Raw genomic sequence first — 14,787 nt, 5'->3', positions numbered from 1 at the left:
AAGTGGTAAAGTCAGAGGACCTCGTGTCTGTGGAGAGGACGTTTTCAAATCCGTGACGTAGGAGGTGAATTTCAGCGGTGTTTGAAGGCGTGTTTCTCGAGAATACAAATATCGCCGAGATATTTTGCACATCTCATGTTTGTGTCATTATCTGTAAAATGAATGGATTTAAAACGTTTTTCATGTCAAAGTGGAAATGTCCATTAGCCTATCTGAGCGAATCATACGAATTATCCGCTACTTCTACGAGACTGTATTTAGATTGTCGGATTTAGCTGCTTTTATTTTAAGCGTCGCTGAAAATTCGTACCGCAATCTTCAAGCGCATTCGGTTTAGCCTGAGCTCTGACATGCGCAAAGCAGGTAATGTTTGTCGTCTGCCGAAGTCGTCACGTGGTGACCATGTGGTGACTCATAGGAGCAGTGTTGCAATTTGCGGAAGTTACAATTCTACTAAAAAAATTTAAAAAAGTCGTGTTCACGTGCAGAAGACACAATGGGCTCTTATGGACAATGCTTTTCTTATGGGAAAATACGAGCGCGCTGTTGTGAAATTTCTCGATTTACAAATTTAGCTTATGTAAAATCGGTACCTGCAGAATACGATGGTGAACACAAAAAACTGGTAACTTGCTTACATATTTTTAGATAAATTAAAAACTCAAATTTTCTGTGAAAACAAAATTTTTACATTGTTTTCATTCCTAACGTTGAAACATGCCGTAAAATTGAAGCATTCATTATGAAAAAAATTGACACTGTTTTTTAATTGCCATAGGTGATGGTGGTGCTCAGAATTTATTAATACTTTAAAGCATATTCGCATTAAAAAATATTCAAATAAAGTATGTGGAGATTTTTTAGATTCGTGCAGTAGAAAATGTCGTTGCTGGCCATTTTCTGTTCTGTAATTCCAAGTAAAAACTTCCAGCGACAAATTTGTGGAGAAAATAATGAAATTATTTTTTATAACCACTCAAAGGTTCCCAGAAATATTACTTCCATGCATTTGGAGTTTCTTTTTAACCCGAACCGCGCGCGATGTAAGGAGACGTTGTCTGGCCATCTTGAGCTGACTCACCGCAGCGTTCCGGCTAATCACCACCAAGTTTTCGAGTTGTTATTTTATTTCCATTCAGTAAAAATATTAACTTCATGCAGTTTGTTATAATAGAATTGCAATTACTTAAATTGTGAAGGAAGCTCATCATTTCTCAGCGACATGAGCTAGCGCTGTATTGGCAACACTGTGCGGTTTCTCCATAAGCGCCGTTGTGTCTTCTGAACGTGAAAACGACTTGAGACATGAAACTGGCAAAAGCTATATGCTATTGTCTCATTAAAACACTTACGCTTACTTACGAATCTAGAGTAGGACGCTGTCCTTCATTATCGTGAAATTCGTTAATTGTTTTACGAATAACAAACATGTGAAATTCGTTCACTTAAGTTTTAAATTTCTTTCTTCTGCGTGTTTTGTTAGGCGTTACTAATCCCTTCCCAGTTACTTTGTTGCGATCATTTTCGTTTAAGAGGCATTTCAAAGTACTTATTGACACACCAGTACCTGCAGTGACGTGCGGTGATGTCTACACTTGGGGTAGCAATGAGTGGCGTGCCCAAGCGAGGTTGGTGTGGGTCATAATCCCCCTCCTCCCTTTAGGGCCCAGTATTCCTAAAAATAGAACGTCAAAGAAAGGAAAGGATTGCAAAATGAGGAAGGAATACTGCAAAGAAGCACGTGTTAATCCCACTCACTTTTGAAAATCCAAAACATGTTGATTTGACTATTAAGCCAGAGATCCCGGGTTCGAACCCCGACCTGGCCATGGGTGTTATTTGTGTTTGACCCTTCATCAATTTTTTCGTACCATCTTGACGATTAGCCAAAAGTGTAGGAAAAGCGAAGTGAAACAAACCAAGCAATCAGTCAATGACTTGATTTGATTTATGCTACTTAGCATCGCTGTCACATTTGGTTAATCGCGAAGATGGTACAATATAATTATTAATGAAGAGACAAACACAAAAAACACCCACGCCGAGGTCGGGGTTCGAACCTGGAACTCCTGGTGTCATAGCGTGCAGTGATAACCACTCCCCCCGCGGTTGGTTGATTTGGTGTTTAAGTCCACTTTATGTACATAAAAGCTAATCGGGACTGGACCCACAGTTTAAGGTGGGATCCGAACCACTATGTGCCTCCACCTGGTACCGATCCGGGGCCACTTGCACTCCCCCACGGAGGTCGGCCGACAACAAAGATGAGTGGAAAGCTCTAACTATTCGGATACGTGGGTATCGGTAAAGCAAACTGCGTATTTACTCGGTGGTACGTAAATTTCAATTGGATTTTTGATACACCATATTTGTATATGATTAACGTCTTTCCAAAAAAAACTGCATTGCTTGATTTCCTTAATTTCTCCATCTCTCGATCTCGTTACTGAAAGATGCGGGATCGAGCGCTGGCCTGTGCATGAGTGTTTCTTTGTAACCACTCTTCATCCGTTTAATTTAATCAACCTTCATCGTCATGGCAGAATTTAGGTAAGGTGATGGAAAAGCAACGCTAAAGAAAGGGGGAAATACAAATACGAGTAACTTCCTCCCAGTGCATCTGCAGGGCACTGTGAAATCAGGAGTTCAGAGTTCTCTGTTTATGATTGTCCCTCGTGACTTCCATAAGCTCATTAGCTACTTATCGCGATTAAATCTATACAGCTGGTAAAAACGATGGGGGGTGGCAGAAATTCAATATATTAGAGGAGATAAACAAATAACAAAACACACTTTTTTCTACTTTCTTCAATTATATTCATTTGGCTTTTTGAGTTCTGGGATACATTTTTCTTTCCAAATTATTTCATCATTCACTGCAGAGTACAACACAGAGGAACAAGAATGCGCGATCGTCACGGGTTCGGACCTTGGACAGTTATGGTTGCATCATGTCTGTCCCATCGCCATTTCATCGTGTCATCATTCAATCTCATCATCGCATTTAACCCAAGAGGTAGGAAAATTGTACATTATATTAATAGCTTGTTAATTGTTAATGGGTTGATAGAAAAAAATCTTACATTTTGGTTTTGCCCCCCCCCCCCCCCCAACAGATCAACCTAGCTACGTCCCTGCTTATTTTCTGTACTGCATTGTAAATTACTAGAGAGAGTGAGAGAAATAATAACAACTAAGAACTTCAGACTGTTGCTGCCAAACAGTCTTGTCTTAAATGCAGGAACATTTGTTCGGAGGCCGGCCTCCGTGGCGGAGTGGTTAGCACAACGGGCTACGACGCCAGGGGTCCCGGGTTCGAATCCTGGCCTGAGCATGGATCTTTGTGACGTGAGTGTCCATTCATCAATTTTATCATATCATCACTCATTCCCGTCTTCGTAACGGAGGTAAAGGTGTGCGCACATTTCAGAGACAATTTATATAATTTTTGCTGTTGATTTGTTATTGAGAGGATTAATTGATTATGTAATGTATTTAAATAATATGTACCTATAATATGTATATAATATTATATACACACATACACCATCAATGCAATAAAACTAAAAGAGTGAGATAAAATTAGGTTTTTCTTTCCAAACTGAACTTTCGTCTAGGCTTTTAACCCCCCCTGTGCACGCCTATGCCAATGATATAATTCGAAATAGATTTCTGTTTCTTTTTAAGAAGTGTAAAGAAAAGGATCCGTTGCGGATACAAAGGGTGAACTCAACAAACGTGCACTGTGAGAGAAAAACTGGAAATCACGCCTGAAACATTCCGATCTATTGTTACCAAGTTTCTGCACAGTTCGCACTGTGCCTGACAACTTGAAACGCATTTCTCTCATATTGCACGTTTGTTGAGTTCGCCCGCCTCATATGATAATGGATATGTGCATACACCAGGTACGTAGCCAGGCAGGGGCCAGGGGGTGCTCAGCCCCCCCCCCCTGGAACTACCATCAGCCCCCCTGGCACTGAGGTCAGCCTCCTTGACATTAGGTGAAACTATTTTGTGTAATTTGTTTACAGTGAAAAGTGAAAATGTAGACAGCAGATATTATTTTGCTCACAAGTTTGCTGAAGGATAAATTCAGGGAGCATGAACAGCAGCTATTACATTCCTTCATCTTATTTATAAGAAGAAGTCTTACGTAGCGGCAAGTATTTAGGATAGATATTCTCTTCTCTAGGCTTCAGAAAGTTTCTTCACAAGGGAGCTTCTTTATCTGTACCTTCGTTGCCCCTGTTGCGACCCCCCATTTATACAAAAATCTGTGACTTTGATGTCATTATGCAAATTCCCTCCGCATCTGGGTCAAAGGTTAACAGCTCCAAAGTTTTGGGAACGAAGGGGAGTTTTATTGTTTCGGCCGGGGAGTGGAATGTACGGTAGGCACTGTTATTGATATCATCAATGTAGTATGGAGTGTGTAGTAAGGGATGATTTCAGTAGCAGCCAATTAACACTTCAAGTGATATTTTAAATGATATAGAAAAATTTACCTTCATTTAACACTGTTAAACTTTTAAAAAATTGACTTCATTTACAAAGCCCCCTGATAACCCGTGAGCCCCCCTGGAGATCAATTCTGGCTACGGGCCTGGCATACACATAACTTTGTCGGGTCCAGAACCCCCCCCCCCCCCTTCTTCAAAAAAATTTAGGTCAGCTGTGTCCCGGATTTTCACTTATGAAATATAGAAACCTTAATCATACCAAAAGTTGAACCCCCTCTTAAGTGAACTATATATACGCCAATGAAAATAAGCTCTAAAGTCAGATTATGGATATGAGTAATTGTTAAGGCGGTTAGCAATTCTGATCTCAGTGGAATTCTTGCATCGTCGGCCTGAGCGACAGGCTTCTACACATCAGAAGGCCAGAGCTCAACCTAAACCGAATGGCCTACTTTTTTTAGTAGTCTGTCTATTCGGGAAATTCCCGACTCGGCAGTACACATTACACATTCTCCTACACTTGGAGAAAATTGATTGGATGAACTGTCTCCTTGCGAGAAATTTCCTTGGCTCATACAGAAAAGGTGACCGCCTTGAGGCGGAGCACGTGACTTTTTTTTTATTATCTAATATTATCTCTTGCTCAACATTGCATCATTGCACCATTCTTGATTGCTCCACAATACTGGCTCGCAGTTGAGACGTAGATTTGTGCTGAACGAGAAACAATTCTGTTTGTAAAGGTACGTATTTACGAGTAATCATGATGAGGAAGCAGTTTCTACTTTACTATTCTTTTATGTAGAGTACACGTAAACCGGAGTTGTTTTTTTTAAGCGTGTATCATCAAGGTCATATGATTTTACAATTGTATCAGGTGGTGAGAGTGGATAGGAAATTTCTGTGGGGGCCGAGTTATAAATTTTGATATTTTCTGTAAATGTCTGAAACTTCCCGAAAATTTTATTTCAGAAATGCAAAAATAACGTACACTGAACCTCGCCCGCTCAATAAAGATATATTATTATTATTATTATTAAGGGGAAAGAATGTTTGGGACAGCACTTGAAGTGGAAACTGTTAACTGAGGCAGGGTTGCCCACGGAGGAATAATGGTGCGGACCGCGCCATTAACATTAAGAGGGGAATTTTTTAAATTAATAATAATATAAAATTCAACTTTTTTCTAAAATACATGTAAAAGAAGTGGTAATTATGCGATATCGCCCGAACACCTATCACTCGTTTCCTTTTTCCATAAAGTAGTGTCGACTTTTCATATTACGAGTCATTATTTGTCTTCCTTGTTCCGCTTATGTAACAGACAATATGGCGTGCACTCGTCATGGATCATCGCGCGTCGTGCTTGTGTTTTGTCGAGTTGGAGTGGGTATGCAGTGTTTCAACCTTATTAACCGAAAAATACCTACTTTCGTGTTCATTATGTCATCACAAACCATTGACGGATAGCCCCAAAAAACCATTCACGAAAGCCCCACAAACCATTGACGGATAGCCCCAAAAACCATTCACAATAGCCCCATGGACCATTTCCGGCAAGGTTGGGTTAGGTTAGGTAAGCATAGTTAAAAAAAAAGGGAAAAAAATTCTCGTAAAAAAAAGGCACATTTGGAAACACTGGCGAGATCGCGTGACTTTCGACGCTCGTGCCATCTGCAGGTACAATGGAAACAACAGCATAATGTTGTCGATTTACAGAAAATGCAAGTTCCTTACATAAAAAGTGATTATTTCTTGTTCTGCAGCATTCTATGGTGAAGTTTTCAGTTTCCGCGAAAGAAAATACCTCGAAGAACTTCGACAATGCTACAGAAAGTGATTTTAGTAAGTAGTTTCTCCTGTAAATTTGAAGAAATCCGTTCGGGCGATATCGCATATTTACTGAAGAAGTTTTATAGCTTGACACTGTGCTGCAACAATATTGCGATAAGGAGGGGGCAGGGGATATATTTCCTCAGCAATAAATTTTCGCTAGCCGGCTCCTAGTCACTTTTGCTACTATGTGCACCATATTTAATCCTTTAGACAAAGAAAAGGAAGAATGTAGTAGGGATGTGATCAAGTAAAGTGCTTAGCTTAGTATAGCTAATAAAAAGTGACTTTCAGTAATAGGATAGTAGTAGGCATGCAGTCCTAATTAAATACTCTTGAAGTCTATATGATATGATCTCGTGGTGACGTGCGCCCCTGAGCTGAGAGAATGTTGGATCCTTGGGATTATCTAGGGCCTAGGGGTAGGTTAGGCTTTACGAAAATTTTGCCAGCTGGGGATGGGTGATAACATTCCCCTGCATCCCCTCCCTCACTTTGATATCCCATCCCGCACACTTCCAGGAATAAACAGACTTGCTTATTTCTTATGTTTCCTATTGCACACAGAAAATTTATTGCGGAGCGATATTGCAAAAAAGAAAATACTGATTTTTTATTTTTCCGATCATTTTGATTATACAACCTTTTAGCCGATTAAGGTCGTTGCCATAGCAACCTGATTCTACTCACATACTGACAGTTGAATGCGAGACCACGCAGCAAAGAGCGTAGAGCTACGGGCATCCATAAGCAACAGGTACTATTTTATATTTTACATTCCCAGGAATAAAATGGACATTTCTCTTAACTCAAACGTGACAAATTTAAAGTAGGAGATTCCATTATTTCGTGACTTGTAGAAAACGAGAGTGGACTAGTTTACTTTTTGCCATTACCGTTGTACTGTCCAACATGAAATTAATTTATTTCCGCAAAAGGGGTAAGGGGTATATTGTGAGTACACAGCATGGCATAATGCCTGTGAAAATTGCTCATTACTAGTAATTATATGCATAAAAATAATGATCGTGACGTTTACTTTTCACCAGATGAACCAAACAACCTTTCTACTACTCAATAAATAATTGGTTTAAAATAGTTCTTGATATTAATTTTTTGGGTAACTGTACCGATTGTTTTATGTTTTTTTTTTTAAAAAAAATTCCTAGCAGGAAGACTAATGATCATAGAATTTTGGAAAGCATTGTCACACGAAATTTGAACCTTCCGTAAAGTAATGATCATTGTTTGGATTCGAAAAAAAAGGTAATTTATGTTAAAAAAAAACTACTTTAAAATTACCTTGTGCAAGCATGCGTCCTTCACATGGACAAGGTATTCTCCGTTGACAAGCAACAATAAGTATAAAAGACTAGTGCGAATGAATGTAAATCGGAACCTAAGTAGAATTAATTTAGGGACTTTATTTTAATGCTAAGAGAACCTGGCCTGGCTAGCCTAACCACGAAAGCATATATTGAACTAAATCTTAAGTAATCGCTAAAACTCCGCAGTATGTGTTAACAGACGTTAATCAAAATCGAATCATGTAAAAAATTGCAATTGTAGCATGATGAAATCACAATAAATCAAAAGGAACTTGTATGACAGCTGTCACACAACCAGATAACGAATAGTACTTGTTGTTTATATCTATTCTTGTATCATCTTTTTATCTGTTCATGTAATAACAACAATTATTAATTGACGAATAATAATAATACACATTTATCTTATTAACCAGTTAAATATTAACTTTATTATTATTGTTATTATTATTAGTATGTGTAACACTGGATTCAGATGCCAGTAACAGTTTGATTAGGGAAAACACATTTCTTCAATTTTACAGGAGAAAGTACTTACGGAACTGAGTTTCTGTAGACTTTTGAAAGGTCGTGTAAGTGTTTTTTCCCTTCGTTCAATTTATTCGGCCGGTAAATCATGTATTTTTTTACATTAATGTCTCTCCGATGTACAAAAGCTCTTGCCTCCATTACCTTCGACTATGTGAACCAAATGTTCCCTGCATTCGATGACGTAACCCCCAGTCATTGTTTCCAACCACGGCATTTTTTTGCCAGAACATGACAATTTTAACTAGCTATGTTTGCCTAACCTAACAGAACCTAACCTAACCTTGTCATGCATGGTTCGTGGGGCTACACGTGCATGGTTCATGGGGTTTTCGAACCCGGAAAAAAATACAAAATCAGTAACACAAAAGTAGGAATTTTTCGGTGAAGAAGGTTGGAAACACTGCATACCCACTGATGATAGACAACGCTAGTCAAGATTTGGCCACCATATTGTGTGTAACACAAGCGAAAAAGGAAGAAACAATAATTTTTCGATATGTGGAAAATTGAAGCTATTTTTGTGAAAGAAGCGAAATCCCACCTTAAAGAATGTTTCGCAATGCATAATAGGTAAGTACGAATGTAAAAAATGACGAAATAAACGAGTGAAATGTGTGTTCCCTATATCAAACTGATACTCAGATGCCTTCCAAAATATAGTTTTAGAGAATGCCTGCTGCCAGAATAGTAATTTTCTGCAGTAAGTGTTGGAAATTCCTTAGAAATGGTAGTTCTCATTCCAGATATTCAAGAAATGCAAAAACAACTACTTAAAGGAAAAATAGTATGCAATAATCCAAATGTTCATACTCTGTCAGGCAAAAAGCTTTCCGGCCTTCACACCCTGTCAATTTATATTCCATCCATGCTCATAGATTCATTGCGTCACATGTGAAATATGTTTAACCAATGCCACTTTGTAGCCCAAAATACAAAGTTTTTGAATGGTATTTGCGAGCATATTAAATGTGACTTCTCGCTCCCAGAAAATATCCCAACAACTCGAACACTTTAAAGAACCTTAAATGTCTGCAACCTAAATTTTGTCCAGTTTGTCCTTGACTTTGTCAATTCCTGGTTTTTTTTTTGGAAACATAGTCATGATAAACATAACATGCAAGAAGCATTACAAACTGAGAAGAAACCTGAATCATAACTCACCATATTGATGCTAAACTTCATCTCTACCTGTTTTTAGAGATTACTGGTGCATTATTGTTATGACATGAAAGTGCGGCAAGTATCATTCCAATGTTCAAGACAGCATCCCGCAATGTTGCCATGCAGTCTAAGGCATCAGGCTTTGGGCTCCGGCTACGGGACTTAATCAGGTTCGAATCTCCTGAGGGTAAATGAACAACTTTTCTCCTGAGATTTCGGCCTGTGTACGGGACCAGTGGCCACCCACCATCATGAGGAAATTGTGGACCTATGAATGACTAGCGTAACTCAGTCACGGAAACCTATAACAACAACTGGGTGTTCATCGTGCTGACCACATGTCACCCCATAACTGTTCGGATGATCTTCCCCCTCAGCAAGTGGGAGTGAGGATGGGTGGCAGTCAATAGGTAGGCCCTTGCCATCGTCGTTTTTTATCATCTTAGTTCAACATAGTTCAACACAGAAATCACCTGACCATGATTTCTCAAAATTGTTTTGATTGCATTGAGTTTAGAGAACGTTCTTTCAGCTTAGAGAACGTTCTTTCAGCTATCACTGAAGTTATAATTGCGGTGCACTAATCAGGCAAATTGGCAGCTACACAGCTATTGCAAACAAACAAAAATTTGAGACCTTGTATACAATGAGAAAAATGAAAACTGTCACTGCGTGACATTTTCAAGATTCTCAAAAAAGGAGAATGTGCTAGGTAGTTCTATATTTTGACATCTTTTCAGAAAAATCAGTGTTTTTTTAGGGATGCAACTGCTTCTACAAACATTTAAACTTGACACAGAACTAAAATATACAAACATTTTCACTGCCTGCAATTTGATGCCTGGAAACCTATATTGATAATCAGGCTTCTTTCATAACTAATTTCTCGCATATATTAGCCACTGCACAACAATCCTAACAATTTTTCATTCATGCAATATTTGAGGGTTTCATTTGTTGTTTCCAGTACGGCTTCACAACTTTGTCAATTCCATCTCTGCCAGTTACTTGAAATGGTGTTTGTTTTTTTACTATTATGGGCACTCAGTAGCTGTGCAATCATGTTAACGATTTTTCAGACATTTGATGATCTTATGTGCAACAACACTACATTTACAAAATAACATTTCATTTCATACATGTAACAGAAGCCAATAAAAACAGCTACTCAAAATTCGTGGCAATGTAGTAAGGAATACTGTAAAAATTTGAAGTTTTTTTTCTTCTTTTTCATTTATACTTTTTTTAAAAAAAAAATATTGCATGGGTCACCTTGAGATGCTAATCAACTTTCCAGAACCATTTATGCAAGAACATCAACAGGAATATTCCTATGCAAGACCAACCCTAGTTTCCTGCACAACATTCATACGTCTAAGACAGTGATTCCCAACAGATGGTGACACTGATTAAGATGTAATAGATATGTACTTTCTAACTGTTTGCACCGAGAATCTCTTATCAACCCTGAGGATGATATGCATGTTTCATTGTCAACTATAAGACTTGATATAAAATATTTGTGCTCTAAGCATCAATCGCAAGTCTCACATTAATAAAGCAAAGCTAATTTGAGTGATTTCCAATAAATAACTTGCTCCTGATTAACATATTCCACTTCGATTTAAGGTTAAAAATTAGAAAAAATTCTATTTGGTCTAGGAATTAATTCGTGCGCCTGGACAAGAGATGGCGTAACGAGCGTATCGTCCCACATTTTCGTGTATCCATACATGCGTTGAAAACTCTTGTCAGCGCGCATCGTTCGTAGTATAGGGCAGTTGATTGACGCATCAACAACAGCATTTTGTAGTCAACTGAACATGGCGCAGTTCGTGCCAGATAAAGTGTTTTTGCGGGGTGTTCTGCCTCATTACTTTAACATGCAGAAAAGTGCTACCGAAAGTCATCGTATTTTGGGGGAAGTGTATGGTGACCATGCGCTAGCTGAGCGAACGTGTCAGAAGTGGTTTGCACGGTTTAGAAGTGGTGATTTCGGCCTGGAAGACCAAGAGCGACCTGGACAGCCAAAAAAATTTGAAGACGAAGAATTGAGAGCATTGCTCGATCAGGATTCATGTCAAACGCAGGAAGAACTTGCAGAAACATTAGGCGTTGATCAAACAACAGTTTCCAAACGCCTCAAAGCCATGGGAATGATTCGAAAGATGTCACATTGGGTTCCACATGAATTGAAAGACAGAGACGTTGAAAGACGAAAAACTATTTGCGAATTGCTGCTTCAAAGACAGAAAAGAAAGGGGTTTTTGCATCGCATTGTTACTGGCGATGAGAAGTGGATCCATTACGAGAACCCGAAACAAAAAAAAGGCCTGGGTGAAGCCAGGTGAACCAGGTCCATCACAACTGAAACGAGATATTCACTGTGCAAAGGTTATGCTGTGCATATGGTGGGATATGAAAGGTGTGGTGTACTATGAGCTGCTGCAACCGGGTGAAACTATTAATGGAGAACGTTATCGACGATAATTAATGAGTTTGAAGCAAGCTCTGGCCAGGAAACGACTAGAATGGGAGAACAGACATGATAAACTTATTTTTCAACATGATAACGCTCGCCCACATGTCGCAAAACCGGTCAAAACCTATTTAGAAAATGTCGGATGGGAAGTTTTACCCCACCCGCCGTATTCACCAGACGTTGCTCCTTCGGACTACTACTTGTTCGATTGCATGAATAACGACTTGATTGGACAGCGGTTCACTTCTTCAGAAGATATCGGAAAATGGGTCTCTGACTGGATCGCTTCAAAGGATGAGGACTTCTTTCGCCACGGAATCCGTAACTTGCCTGACAGATGGGCTAAAGTGGTGGCTCGCGATGGACAATATTTTTCTTAAGGTATTTATGTATTTTGTGTTTGAACTACAGCTTCAATGTGTGCGTAAGAACCGCACAAATTAATTCCTAGACCAAATAACAATGGTGTTTTATGTTTTATATCTCATTCCCAACGTTAAAAGGTTGAGAATCCCTGATGTAAGAAATGAACCACGGCTACTTTCAGAAACATTTTATGTTCAAAGTATGTCAACTCAGCCCTACTGTAATATGTACAGTCATGGGAAAAGTACTTCCTCCATAGAGCCTTAATTTCAAGTCTTAGGGGGGGGATATTTTTTTAACGACTGTACACAGTGTTATACACACAGAGACAGTGTGATACTGGAAAAATTTACATGGTGGGGGGAGAGGAATTCCAGTAATATTTACGTAATTGTCTCCCTCTCTCCACCAGATTAGCAACCAGAGGGTGATCCCCCCCTCATCCCCTCTTCAAATACCCTATATCTTCCATATCCTTATCTGCAAGCATTCTCAACAAAACCACAGATTGAAAGGATTTGAACTGTAATCTTCCTAGCAAAGCATGATTTTTTAAAATGCAGTATTTGAAAAGTAATTGGATCCATTACACAACCATGTCTCTCACAATTTTGGAGTGCTGACCTTCATTGCAGAGTGGTTAGCATAGTGTGCTACGATGGAAGGGGTCCTGGTTTAAATCCCAGCCTGGGCATGGCTGTTCTTTTGTGAGTGTAAGGGGTAACCGTCTGGTAAGACACACAAAAGTCAACCTCACTTCCACATAGTATGTCCAGGCAACTGCTTCTTGCAGGCAAATGAGGCTATGGCATCTGGACCTATGGGCAGTATAATCTTTGTAGGACTGTGTGTGTGTTGTCCTGTGTCTTGTCCTTGTGTGTGCTGAGTGCCCTTTTACAGCCTCAGCTTTTAACCTAGGTAAGGATATCTTAGTCATCACAGACAGTAAAGTTTTAGTTATTTACTTGTGAATGAATGAATTAGTGTTAAAAATTGACTAAGGAATTTTTTAGAGACTTGCCCTTATTTTTGTATTAGTTGAGGGGTTTATCCCCGTATAACATGATGGGGTGAAATAGCCTATGTGCTGAAGTGCCCATAATATACAAATCAATTAATCAATCTTTGTGAGTGTCCCTTCATTAAAGCTACCGTATTTTCAGAACGTGAAATCGGGACATTTTTACAACTCTATTCCTATGTTGCAATACATGACCGCATGTACGTGGGCGTACTCATAAATTATACATATGTTATTAATTAATCAAAATAAACAAATGTTATTATGCACAATATGTAATGGAACAAGAACAAAAGCATATTACTGGAAATGAAGAAAACAGATGGTACCGCCATGACTAATATTAAATTACGAAGAACATGTGTTGCAACGGACATCAGAGTCAGAAATAGTATTTTTGATGAATGGATATTCCTTTTGCAGGTCACTGTTAAAAACACACGTTTTGGTGCCATATCTAACACTTCAAACATACACATCACTAAGTCAACACGGATATACAACGAAGGAGAGAATGGCAACTGTGTTGTTCACACAGCACACATTTGAGGACTAACTTACGGCATTGGTTGTTGTGCTCAACTTGTGCCGTTGTTTTCCATCCAACAACAATTACCCACAGTCGGCCACCGCTACCAACGAACACAACTGCAACCACTCTCTACCCCTCAACCTGACTACTTCCTGCATGTTATCTTATTCTTTATCTTTCACATTCAACAATGTTTTGTAGAAAATGTGCATTTTTCTGTTTATTATGACATGAGTATATACTAGAAAATTAAAGAAAAAATGGCTTGACAAGAAATCGGGACATTTTGACGTCCTGAATGAGATCAGAAAAAAGAGGACTGTCCCGACTAAATCGGTACGTCTGGTAGCCTTACCCTTCATCATATTATCACCCATTGTCATCTTTGCTTTTAGCCAAAAGAGGCAGAAAAAGAAAGGCAAATTAATCAAATTCTTGGGAATTGGCACAATTTTGGAGCATGCAAACTTTATTGTTATTTTTTTGCTAGCTAGGGGTATGTGATATGGATATTTTTATAATATCCAGAACTGGAAATGTTTGAAATTCTGCAATAAACTGGCCATTTCTAAGAAGTTTCAGACACTTAAAGTAAAAATTGTAGAACACTGCACTGTGAAACTATTTCATATGGGTTGAATCAGGGCCGGCGCTAGCCATTTTGCTGCCCTGGGCAGTTTCGGCAGATGCCGCTCCATTTCAAACGCCCCCCCCTCCCTGCGTCATTACTCAGCAACGGGAAATTGAAAATTATATATTCCTAAGTAAAACATCAAACTATAAAATAAATAATGAGGCTTGTTACGCTATTTCAATACTATTAAGCAGGGCTGGATTAAAACTAAATTGGGCCTGATGCTTGAAATCTTCAGTGAACAATAAAAACAATGACGTTTAGTTACGTCACAGCGCAAAGAATAATAGTAACTGTATAATAAGTAACGCTGTGTCTAGGCGTCTGAAATTGGGGCTCCAAATTTCATTCTAAGATTTATTTTCAGGTTATTATAACAAGAGAAAACTGTTCAGCTTTCGGAAAATTCTAGTCTGTTTTCATCTGGGCGTATTTC

This window comes from Lepisma saccharinum, chromosome 24, assembly GCF_977018435.1.
Source record: "Lepisma saccharinum chromosome 24, izLepSacc3.1, whole genome shotgun sequence".
Taxonomy (NCBI): Eukaryota; Metazoa; Arthropoda; class Insecta; order Zygentoma; family Lepismatidae; genus Lepisma; species Lepisma saccharinum.
This window is presented reverse-complemented; position numbering follows the sequence as displayed.